This window comes from Suncus etruscus, chromosome 10 (genome assembly GCF_024139225.1).
Source record: "Suncus etruscus isolate mSunEtr1 chromosome 10, mSunEtr1.pri.cur, whole genome shotgun sequence".
In the NCBI taxonomy this organism is placed as follows: Eukaryota; Metazoa; Chordata; class Mammalia; order Eulipotyphla; family Soricidae; genus Suncus; species Suncus etruscus.
Genome location: NC_064857.1, coordinates 106,555,579 through 106,567,885, shown reverse-complemented (window position 1 = coordinate 106,567,885; position 12,307 = coordinate 106,555,579). Strand labels below are relative to the sequence as shown.

General features: G+C 41.0%; 1 protein-coding gene and 1 pseudogene across 2 annotated transcripts in view; one reads left to right on the top strand and one right to left on the bottom strand.

The window, feature by feature from the left end:
• Positions 1–12,307, top strand: part of SUGCT (succinyl-CoA:glutarate-CoA transferase) — a 1,072,384-nt gene that overhangs the window by 265,193 nt on the left and 794,884 nt on the right. The gene's annotated exons all lie outside the window — the stretch shown is intronic.
• The window catches only part of LOC126020822 (transcriptional adapter 1-like), an 85,809-nt pseudogene continuing 81,050 nt past the window's right edge, over positions 7,549–12,307 (bottom strand).

The following is a 12,307-nucleotide window of genomic DNA, read 5'->3' as shown; positions in this document are numbered from 1 at the left end:
CCACCAATTTCCCAGATCTCCCTCCTCCCCACCCCCCTACACCTGTACTCGAGAAGGCTTTCTACTTCCCTCATTCATTCACATTTTATGATAGTTTTCAGTGTAGTCATCTCTGCAACTGCACTCATCACTCTATGTGATGAGCTGCATGTCCTGAGCTGCACATACCAGCCCTCATCTCTCTTGTCTCTGAGATACTGTTAAAAATGTCATTCATTTTTCTTAAAGCCCATAGATGAGTGAAACCATTCTGCGTCTTTCTCTCTCCCTCTGACTTACTTCACTCAGCATAATAGATTCCATGTACATCCATGTATAGGAAAATTTCATGACTTCATCTCTCCTGATGGCTCCGATTTTTCTTTTTTTTCTTTTTTTTTTATATATCTTTTTTGGGTATGTAACCTGTTTCTGTTTTCCCCTTTGACCATCCCCAAATGCACCAACAATATAATGTAGCACCATTTCCCCCTGCAAAGGCACACTAAAAAAGGGGAAATCTTACATATAAAAAAGAGCTCTTATCTACTAGAGATAGGAACTCATAGTTGTTTACAATACAGGGATATCTCCTACCTTGAAAATATGTCATGTGGAATCAACTTAGACCTCAGATGATTAGATACCATCTGTCCAGCCTTGAACCCTGGATCCCAGACATAGAAACGGCACAGTTCTTCACAACTGCTGCAGGAAACAAATCCCATCCGGGACAGCCTTAATACTGCGGGGTCACCAACAAGTGCCAGCTCTAATATGATATCCTGACAACGAGGAAAATGGGAACAACTTGACCTAAGTGCAGGTTATCCTACCTTACCAGCTAACTACAAGACAAAATCAGAAGACTTGTCACCCTTTGGTAGGTCCAAAAAGCCAAGATCGCGAGTTACAGATGACTGGCTGCTAGAACCATGACCAGACTGTATACAGCCTGGGACCAATAAAAAAGCCCTAGTCTAGGGTTTGAACTACGACCTGCACAATAAAAATGATCCCCAGCTCCAAAGGTCTGGCAGAGACCATTGTAACAGAATGGGGCTTCTGGAAGCACAAAAAAAGACGCTATCCTAGGTGCCATCCTAGGTTCAGTGCAAAGACCAAGATCACCAACCACAGAAGATGGATTAAAATGACACTGAGTGAACAGAACTTCTAGAACCACAAAGACTGACTTCATCATAAGTCCCACCCCTGGATCTGTGCAGATACTGATTTCTCTAGACACAGGGGCCTGATTGTATCACCCAGGACAGAGCAGAAGTCTTCCAAACACCACAAAAGCACCACCGGGAGAGTAAATGATCCTGAACAGAGTCTATAGTTAATCCCATGACAATATACTCCAAGGACAGAGAAATCCCATATCTCTTAGGCCAAGTGAATTCCTTTTCGAATGACCCCAATATTTACTGTGCCAGGGCAGGAGGGAAAAACAAAAACAAAAAGCACAAAACATTGTTTATTTTTATATATTATTTTATCTTCATTTATTATTATTATTTTTATTTACCTATCTATTTTTGGTCAATTTCTCTGTTTGGGTGTGATTATTGAAGTTGTTGTCCCCAGTTATACTTATTTTTTCTCTTCCTTTCTGTTCTTTCTTTATGTGCTATGCCATGTTTCTTATATCAAGACCATGGCTTTTTTTTTTGTGTGGTGCTTATCGTTATTGTTGGAGTCCTCACTGGATATCTGACACTTCTTTTTGTACTGGTGGAGTGTTTCACCTTCTTTTTCTCCTTTGTCTCTATAACCGATGATGAGAGCCTCTAGAAGAATTCCACTTATTTTCGGCATATTAGACTTTTACGCCAGTTTATTACTTTTCTCTTCTTCAAACAAAACCACGTAACTTGAACTAGCTAGTCCTGCCCCCCAGTTAGAGGGGGAAATAAGGGAGGCACCAGGACCAAACAGGCGCAAGACTACTAAGTAGTAGGCTAGATACAGAGGGGACCACATATTCTAGCAACCCTGGGGGTGAGGGAAGAGGATATGGGAAGTAGGACAAAAACGGAGGTGTAGGGAGGACAATTTGGTGATGGGAATCCCCCCTGATTTTATGTAAATATGTACCTAGAATATTACTGTCAACAATATTTAAGCCACTATGATCAAAATAAAAATTATATTAAAAAAGATTAAATAAAAGACAATTAAAGGGATAAAGTGGGGCTGGGAGAGATATTGCTTAGTTTTTATTACCAGCTTTCCAGATTTTATTCTCAGGTCCATTCTCATCCTGAAGTTTGTTTTATTTATTTTATTTTATTTTCCAGCTTGCAACTGAAGGGGTGGCAGACTGTGAATATTTTTAACATAGATCCAGCCTATGTTAAATATTAAAGATGAAGGTGCTAGAGTGGGAGCACAGTGGATAAGACACTTGTCTTCACATGGCTAAATGGGATTCAAGCCATCATGATTCTTGAGTCCAACCATGAGTGAACCCTGAAGACAGAGCCAGGAGTAACACCTGAGCACTGCTGAGAACTGCCCCCAAACAAACATGGATTAGAATGAAGGGTACTATGTTACAACATATAGAAATCTTGTAAAATTATAATGCTGGTATTCATAAATAAAGTTTTATTAGATTAAAAGGGAAGAGGTCCAATGATAGGCGCTTGAGCTAGCCAAAAAGAATCTTCCCCTTCCAGTGACCTGAGCAAACAGACTACACTTTTTATGGCATGGCCAGCTGTGCTCTGTTCTGCTCCAGAGGACATGATGAACCCTTCTAGCTCCCATTCTCCTTTGTCAAGTGACCTAACAATGCACAGACTTATGTGATCACAGCAGAGTAGATTGACAACTCTCCATCACTGGTTACCTTTACTACCTCCATATCACATAGGCTGTCCCAATTTTGGTGTGTAGGTGTGCTGGAAAATCATCATCTTGATGGCGACGACATTACCAGGGTTATACCGATTTGGTGCTGCTTTGCTCTGGGCCACTTATAGGACTGAATTTCTGAGTGCCATTTCTTGAGCACTTGGAATGTTCAAGGGTGCTCCTTGCCATCCTTCCACTTGGCACAGATCTGTTTTCACTAACTCTAATTCATATCCAGACCTGTTGAAACATGATGTGCATGTGAACCTGAGCTTCAGTGATTTCAAATATTTGGTTATAGCCCACGGCCCCTTAAATGTGGGGCCACATATCATGCCAAAATCTCACTACTTTATACCCATGACTTTCATAATACAATTGCTACTGGGTCCCAGAAAAACAAGTCCTCTGCAGACTCGTGCAGAACAGCTTGGTGCTATAGCAACTGTTGGCAACTTGTGACTCTGACTCTTATTTACTTCCCAAGCTTGTTAAATTTTGAAACCAGATTGAGACCCCTGGGTGACAATTCAGATTCATGAGAGTTCAGTGATGTGTCAGCTAGAGTCTCTGTGATCACAAATTTCCAGCGCTCATGACTCAGTGACAATCATTGTCTGGAATTTGTAATTGTGAACACAGGCTCGCTTGAATTTGAACCTTAAATGTGAGCTCTCACAGTGCCAGGTATAGTGAAGAAATGGAAAGATTTATCTGTATAAATCAATGAATAACCTCCCAAGACTTCAGAGTTGGGGCCAAAGAGACAGCATGGAGGTAGGGCATTTGCCTTGCATGCAGAAGGACGGTGGTTTGAATCCTGGCATCTCATATGGTTCCCCGAGCCTGCCAGGAGCTATTTCTGAGCGTAGAGTCAGGAGTGACCCCTGAGCTCTTCCACGTGTAACCCAAAAATCAAAACAAAAACAAAAACAAAAAAACTTCAGAGCCTTCTCAACTTTCTGATGATCTCAAAGTAACAATTATAGTGACAATTCAATGCTAGCCTATGGTACTGTCTCTCTGGTTCTTACAGTGGTAATTTGGTCATCTATTAAATCTGCATATGTTACTATTTTTCTAACCCCTCTTCCTATTTTATCTTAATCATGTTTCCTTTTGTCTTAATTTTATTAATTTTATTTGTAAATTTTAGGCACTGTGATTTGTTAATGACTGAGTTTCCTGAATATAATGTTTCAATGCACACAGACCACCAGAGAGGGGCCCCTCTTTAACTTGCTCTTACAGCTGACCAACCTGAAACCTACCCCCTCATCACCAAAGGAAGTTCAGTTCTATAGACCATTTCTCAGATTCTATTGTCTTTGGCCATTTGTTATTTCCTACAAAGTTTCCTTATATCCCACATATGTGAGACCTTTTGTGTTCATCCCTCTCCTTCTGACTAAATTTACTCAGCAGCCCCTGTCCTTCAGTTCTAACCTGTGTATTTTATATGAACATTTGTACTAATTTCTTTCTACATATATAATGCTATTGTTCTTGTTAAAGAACCTTTTTGATGTTTTTACTGTCAATTTTATTATATACACACACAAGTTTATCCATTTTATTTATTGATCAACATTTTAACACAATATTTAAATACCTCCTTGAGTTTTATTGAGTGCACAGTTGCTTTGATCAAAGTTTATCTGTAACTTTTACATTATTTTTAGTTAGAATTTTGATGTTTACCTAATAGTGTAAAGTCATCATTCTTCTAGGGCAGGGGTCTTCAAACTATGGCCCGTGGGCCACATGTGGCTCGCAGAGGAGTCTGATCTGGCCTGCCAGCAGTGAGCACTTTTTGGTTGACAAGATACCTGCCAGCATATACACTCAGTGTATATCCAAATATCAGGAACCATGCACTCAAAATGGTAACCATCTTTGGTAGCACTTATGCCTGTGAACAGACTTTTTCAAGAATGAAACATCTAAAATCTCCAACCAGATCAAGATTAACTGATGCCCACTTGCATCACTTGTTACGGCTGGCAGTGACAAATATGGAACCGGACATTGACCATCTCATTAGCCAAAAGCAGGCCCACAGTTCCCATTGAAATACTGAAGCATGATCTGTTTATTTATAAATGGTTTTCATTTTATTTATATAAGATATGTGCAGTGTGAGTAGGAATTAGTAGCTCATATAGTCCGGCCCTCCAGCTCTCTAAGGGATCGTAACCTGGTCCCCACTTTAAAAAGTTTGAAGACCCCTGTTCTAGGGTGTCATTGTTGAAGAATTTGGAGGTGTGGCTCCAGTACCGAAGACTCTGTAGAAATGGACCAATGAGCTGACATGGTGGTGGCTGTGACATGTGGGTGTGGCTTGTTGGCCTTCCGAAGTATTGAAGGGGAGTTTGGGAAGATCCCAGAGTTTCCAGCCAATAAACCTATGCAACTAGAAATTTTGTCTGTTAAGGTGACTCTGCATAGATTAGTTCTGAAGCAGTGAAGTTGGGCCTTTCACATGACTGCAGCTTGCGGTGTGGGGTGTGGATACTGCTGGCAGGGCTGAGATTTGGCTGCCCTCTCAGGAAGGCTAGACAATATACCATTTAAATTAAACTTTGATCTTCTTTTCAATTTCTGTTATTATTAAGGTAAAGTTAGCATATAACATTGTGTACCTTTAAGATGTACAAAGAATTAATATGTGTATATACTCCGATAGGGTTTCCACCATACATTATTGAATAACTGGACCCAATCATGTGATTTTTTTTCAGTAAAAGCTTTTTAGAACTGGTCTCAGAAGTTTGGATGATGAACTTCTTTACTTAGTAACTAGAAGTGTATTTTCACTGAATGTTGAAAAATGTCTAAAAGCTATCTTCTTCAAATGCCTTTTCATGAGGATGGTAGTTTTTAGTTTACTTATTTAATTATTTTTTCCCAACATCAATAATAAAAACAGTCACTTCATTGCAGACTCCAGTTATCAAAAAGATTATATGAAACTTTATGTAAAAAAACCCCATTGGTTCAGATAAAGTTGATACATTATTTAAAAGACACAAATTATTGTCCTCAAGGTGCTTCCAGGACTCTAATCCCTGCCTGCCCCACAGTTCCTTAACTGGGTGCCACTTCTCTCTGGTTGCAGTTCCCTCCCCACTCTGCTCATTGCCTTTGGGTCCTAAAGGCACTATAATGCAGGTGCCAGCCTCTTTTGTCATCTAGGTGCGCCTAGGACTCTGATCCTACCTATCTCACAGTCCCTGCACTATGTGCTACTTCTCCCTGGCTTCCTGCACCAGGAAGACCCTGTGCCAATGTTAAAACCCAGTGGGCATATTAGGGTTTGTTTGACAGCCTCATTTCACCTAACAAACACCAAGTGTTTTTTGTTTATTTCTTTTTTGAGTATTCAGAGAATGACCCCCAGTCATACAATCAATCTTTGATAAAGGGGAAAGAATCATAAAGTGAAGCAAGGAAAGCCTCTTCACCAAATGGTGAACTGTCAGGATAACTGGCCAGCCACATGCAAAAAAATGAACTCAGACTTCTCCTTAACACCAGGCAAAAGGTCAATCAAAATGGATCAAAGACCTTGAAATCAGACCTGAAACCAATAGGTGCATAAAAGAAAATTTCATGACATTGAAACTGAAGGCCTCTTCAAGGAGGAAACATCTCTGTCAAAGTGGAAGCAGAGAGAAACAAATGGGACTATATTAGACTGATAAGTTTCTGCACTTAAAAGGACTGTGACTAGGATTTAAAGGAATGGGAGAAACTATTCACCCAATTTTCATCTTATAAGGGCCTAAGCTATATAAGGTACTAAGAGCTCAACAAGAAAAAATTACCTAGCCCCACAAATGGGGAGATGAAGGGGGAAAAAATGAACAGACATTTCCTCAAAGAATAAATACAGATGGCCAAAAGGCACAAGGAAAAATGCTCCACATCACTAATCATCAGGGAGATGCAAATCAAAACAACAATGAGGTATCATTGCACACCAGAGTATGGCACACATCACAAAGAATAAGAAAAACCAGTGCTGTATAGAAAGGAGTTTATTGTGTTGATGGCGCTTAAAAGTCAAATTTCCTGGGACTGGAGCAATAGCACAGCGATAGGGCATTTGCCTTGCATGTGGCCAACCTGGGACAGACCTGGGTTTGATCGCTAGCATCCCATATGGCCCTGAGCCTGCCAGGAATGACTTGTGAGCACAGAGCGAGGAGGAACCGTTGATTGCTATCAGGTATGTCCCCACCACAAAAAAAAAAACTAAACAAAACAAAAATAAAAACAAAAAAGGTCAAGTTTCCTATGGAGCTGTAATGGATTTTTAAGAGACTGACTCAAACCTGTTAAAAATTGAACTGGTCACGAATGGAGGTATCCTTTTTAACACTGTAGGTCGTTCAAATCCTTTGCAAGAGCTTCTAGAGAAGGGTAGAGCGTTTGCAATTGGCTCTGTGCTCAAAAGAGCACTCTTGAACCCAGAATCTGTCCTGCTGTCTGGAAGGGATACAAAGTTGCATCCCTGCTGCTGGTTGGTATCTGCCTTTCACAGACCTTGACCAGAGTCATTGACAGACAGACTGACAGACATCCTTCTCTGAACCAGACCTCATGTTCTCAGCTTCCCAGCAGCAGCCCATAATGTTCTCTGTATTTCCATAGGAAAGGTTATTATGTCCCCACTCCACTCCAGATGGTGATATGTGGCCCCTAAAAACCCCAGTTCTCCAGGCGGGCTGCAGCCACCTCAGCACAGGGCGCCTCCTCTTGGGAGGCCAGGCACTGCCGATGCATTTGGTTTTGTTGCAGCTTCTCGTTTGCCAGGTGCAAAAGCTTGGTGATGATCTGCTGGATGTTGAGGGCATAGCAGTGTGTGTGGGTATTACCTGACGATGCACCTGCAGCTCCTTGAACAGGTCGTTCATATTGATGGGAGGCATAGAGGCAGGGAGCGTGTCCCCAGAGCAGGCCAGTAGGAGCACTGCCTGCTGCTAGGCGTCAATGGGGCATGGCTGGGATATGGGATTCTGTAGGCCACTGTGTTGTTCTACAGAAAGGGCTGCAGTGTGACATTGCTGCCAAAGGCGTACTTGAAGTGGCTGTCCTGTAGGTGGAAGGCCTTCCTTCTAGACACCACTGATGCCAGGATGTCCTTTAGATGTTTCTGCACAGTGTAGACCATGGCTGAGACAGGATCCTCTGTGATGTTGTCCAGCCCGTGCTCATAGTCTGTCACAATAATCTGCCCCTCCGGTTGGCCCCTTTGTGGGCAGTAGTATTGTGTGGGAGCAAAGCTTCAAGTCTTTATCTTGGGGGTCCTTGGCCACAAACTGCTGGGCCCCCGACAGGGAGCTCTGTGGCTGGAATCCATGATCAAACTTCTGGAGGACAGATGAAAGTTTCTTCTTGCCTTTGGGTTTTCCTGGTTTGGTTGCAGAACCTCGGGTCTACAGCAAAGATCCAGCACCCTCTGCTGTAGACACTTGTTGCAAGTCAGCCCCTGAAGAGTTTGACTGATGGAGGGATGGAGGATGAGGTCTTTCCCCTCCAGCTCGGAGCACGCGTCTGCCACCCTGTCCAGCTGACGGTTCTGAGGTGAAACGGCAGGTAAACAGCTCGCAGACAGTCAGGCTTGTGGAAATATTAGCTTTATTCGGTGGACAAGACTGAAGTTCAAGGTCTCAGCCTCAGTTCCAGCCAACCACTCCTCGCCTTCCACAGACCCTTGTTTTTCTCCCCCAGAATTAGGTACCACCCAATGGTGGAAGCAGATACCACTCAATGGTGGAAGCAGAATCAGGTACCACCCTAGGGTGGGGGCAGAATGCCAGGTCACACCCTAGGGTAGGGCACAATCACTGGATCAGGGTAGGGTCAGTAACATAATAATCCCCAAAATATTTACAGACACCAAAATCTGACATCATGTGAGGATGGCCAGCAGGAAATTGTTGTGGGAATGGATGTTATCCTGGGTGAGAAGCCGGTGAGCCTCCAGGTCAAACTCTTCTTTGCTAATTTGAACCACAACTTCAGGTTGGCCCAGTACAGGACAATTGAGGAGAGTTGATCTCTCCTGTCTCACTCCAGGAACTGAGCAATTACTTTTTTCCCTCTGAAGGGGGATAGTAGGCCAGAGAGGCTCAGGAATCTCTGCTTAGAGTGGTATTTTCAGGGGTGGGACAGGAGTCACTATGGGCTCCAAGCATGAGGCCTGAGCTAGCTCCCTGAGCACTGCTGGGTATCTGTTTATCTTTGCTTTCACTTGGTTATTTAGTGGTATTTCATCCTTGAAGATATCTTAAGTTTCAGTGTCATAAAGTGTTCTGCCTACATTTTTCTCTAAGTACCTTATGGCTTCAGGTCTGATGTCCATTTTGTTTTGATTTTTGTGTACATTGTTAAAGAGAGATGTGAGTTTGCTTTTTCACATGTTACTGACCAGTTGTCCCAGAGGCTTTCTTTGATGTGTAGTTCTCTTTTTCGTTAGATCTCTGTCTGCTTTTGGTATTAGGATGATGTTAGTTTTGAAAACACTATTTGGGAGTATTTCTGTTTCTTCAGTTTTCCGGAAGAGCCTGAAAAGGATCAGCAGTAGGTCCTCTAGAAATGTTTGAAAGAATTTGTTAGTGAATCTATCTGGGCCTAGGCTGTTGTTTTTGGGAAGACTTTTGATTACCATTTTGATTTCCTCAATAGTGATAGGTCTGTTCAGATATGCCAGGTCATATTGGTTTAACTTTGGGAGGTTATAGAAGTCCAAGATTTTATCCATTTTTTTCATGTTCTTTTGTGGTATAGAGTTTCTCAAAGTAATCTGTGATTACCCTTTGACTTTTCTGTAGCATCTGTAGTAATCTTTCTAAATTACTACTTTAGAAATTAGAATTAGAAATGAATTAGAGAGGCCGGAAAGATAGCATGGAGGTAGAGCGTTTGTCTTGCATGCAGAAGGTATGGTGGTTCAAATCCCGGCATCCCATATGGTCTCCTGAGCCTGCCAGGAGCAATTTCTGAGTGTAGAGCCAGGAGAGACCCCTGAGCTCTGCCGGGTGTGATCCCCCCAAAAGAAATGAATTAGAATTTAATTTCTCATTAAGTACAGTAAGTTTCTCTCTTCATATTTTTTTAAATTTGGCTAATAGTTTGTTGATGTTTATTTTTTCAAAGAACCAACTCTTGCTTTCATTGCTCTTTCAGGTTGTTTTTTGAGTTTACTTTTCATTAATTTCTGCTCTAAGCTTTATTATTTCCTTCTGTCTGACTATTTTTGATTCATTTTATTGTTATTTTTCCAAATTTTAGCATTGTGCCATTAAATTATTTCTGTAGTCCTCTTAATCCTGGTGAATTTATATCTATAAATTTTAAATTATTTTAAATTATTTCTGTAGTCCTCTTAATCCTGGTGAATTTATATCTATAAATTTTAGCATTGTGCCATTAAATTATTTCTGTAGTCCTCTTAATCCTGGTAATTTTATATCTATAAATTTTCCTCTTAATACCAATTTTGTTGTGTGCCACAAATTCTGATAATTTGTGTCTTCATTCTCATTTGTTTCTCATTTTGTTTTCCTCTTTGATTTCTTTTCTGACCCACGGGTTGTTTGGTACTGAGTTTTTAATTTAAAGGCGTTAAAGTTTTTTCTCTGACTTTTTATTTTGGGTTCACTTTTTGTTTTAGTGCATGATGGATCTGAGAAGGTAGTCAATAAAATTTATATCCTCTCGATTTTATGGAGGTATATTTTATAGCATACCATGTGGTTTCTCTTGTAGAATGACCCATGCACATTGGAGAAGAATGTGTATCTAATTTTATATGAATGGAAATACTAAGCCATTCTCTTTCATTTCTTCCTTTAGAACTAGTATATTCTTGTGTGGTTTTATCCTGGGTGACCATTCAAGGTGTTTTAAAGTCTCTTACTATTATTGTGTTGCTATTGATGTCTTTTTTCAAATATGTCAGCAGTCGTTTTAAATATTTTGCTGGTCCCTCATTGAGTTTATATATGTTTAAAAGTGTGATTTCTTCCTGGTGCACATACCCCTTGATTATCATGAATTGTCCATCTTTGTCCCTTATTCCCTTTATTTTTTAAATTTATTTAAACACCTTAATTACATACATGATTGTGTTTGGGTTTCAGTCATGTAAAGAACACCACCCATCACCAGTGCAACATTCCCATCACCAATGTCCCAAGTCTCCCTTCGCCCCACCCGACCCCCGCCTGTACTATAGACAGGCTCTCCATTTTCCTCATACATTCTCATTATTAGGACAGTTCAAAATGTAGTTATTTCCCTAACTAAACTCATCACTCTTTGTGGTGAGCTTCCTGAGGTGAGCTGGAACTTCCAGCTCTTTTCTCTTTTGTGTCTGAAAATTATTATTACAAGGGTGTCTTTCATTTTTCTTAAAACCAATAGATGAGTGAGACCATTCTGCGTTTTTCTCTCTCTCTCTGACTTATTTCACTCAGCATAATAGATTCCGTGTACATCCATGTATAGGAACATTTCATGACTTCATCTCTCCTGACAGCTGCATAATATCCCATTGTGTATATGTACCACAGTTTCTTTAGCCATTCGTCTGTTGAAGGGCATCTTGGTTGTTTCCAGAGTCTTGCTATGGTAAATAGTGCTGCAATGAATATAGGTGTAAGGAAGGGGTTTTTGTATTGTATTTTTGTGTTCCTAGGGTATATTTCTAGGAGTGGTATAGCTGGATCGTATGGGAGCTCGATTTCCAGTTTTTGGAGGAATCTCCATATCGCTTTCCATAAAGGTTGAACTAGACGGCATTCCCACCAGCAGTGGATAAGAGTTCCTTTCTCTCCACATTTCCGCCAACACTGTTTATTCTCATTCTTTGTGATGTGTGCCATTCTCTGTGTTGTGAGGTGGTATCTCATCGTTGTTTTGATTTGCATCTCCCTGATGATTAGTGATGTGGAACATTTTTTCATGTGTCTTTTGGCCATGTGTATTTCTTCTTTGTCAAAGTGTCTGTTCATTTCTTCTCCCCATTTTTTGATGGGGTTAGATGATTTTTTCTTGTAAAGTTCTGTCAGTGCCTTGTATATTTTGGAGATTAGCCCCTTATCTGATGGGTATTGGGTGAATAGTTTCTCCCACTCAGTGGGTGGCTCTTGTATCCTGGGCACTATTTCCTTTGAGGTGCAGAAACTTCTCAGCTTAATATATTCCCATCTGTTACTCTCTGCTTTCACTTGCTTGGAGAGTGCAGTTTCCTCCTTGAAGATGCCTGTAATGTCCTGGAGTGTTTTGCCTATGTGCTGTTCTATATATCTTATGGTTTTGGGGCTGATATCGAGGTCTTTAATCCATTTGGATTTTACCTTCGTACATGATGTTAGCTGGGGGTCTAAGTTCAATTTTTTGCAAGTGGCTATCCAATTGTGCCAACACCACTTGTTGAAGAGGCTTTCCCTGC